Source organism: Eimeria mitis, genomic scaffold, assembly GCF_000499745.2.
Source record: "Eimeria mitis Houghton genomic scaffold, Emh_scaff480, whole genome shotgun sequence".
In the NCBI taxonomy this organism is placed as follows: Eukaryota; Apicomplexa; class Conoidasida; order Eucoccidiorida; family Eimeriidae; genus Eimeria; species Eimeria mitis.
Genome location: NW_013573100.1, coordinates 759 through 1124, shown reverse-complemented (window position 1 = coordinate 1124; position 366 = coordinate 759).

Here is a 366-nt window from a genome sequence, read left to right as displayed (position 1 = left end):
GGGGGGCCCCCCGCCTCAGGGTACAGGGCCCCCCTCGTCGTACCCTCCCCCCAGCCAGGGCCCTGGGGGGCCCCCAAGGCCTCCAGGGCTGGTGATGAGGGGCCCCCCAACCCCCCCTCCAGCTGTGTTAGCAGCAGCAGCTGTCTCGGGGCCCCCGCGCAGTCTTTCTCCCCTCAACGTGCCGCCACACATACACCCAGCAGCAGCAGCAGCAGCAGCAGCAGCAGCAGCAGCACGAGCAGCAACACCACCAGCCGGAGCAGCACAATCACCAGCAGCAGCAGTACCGTTCCCAGCATCAATACGAGCAGCAGCAACACCGACAGCAGCACCACCACCAGCAGCAGCAGCACCAGCAACAGCGCC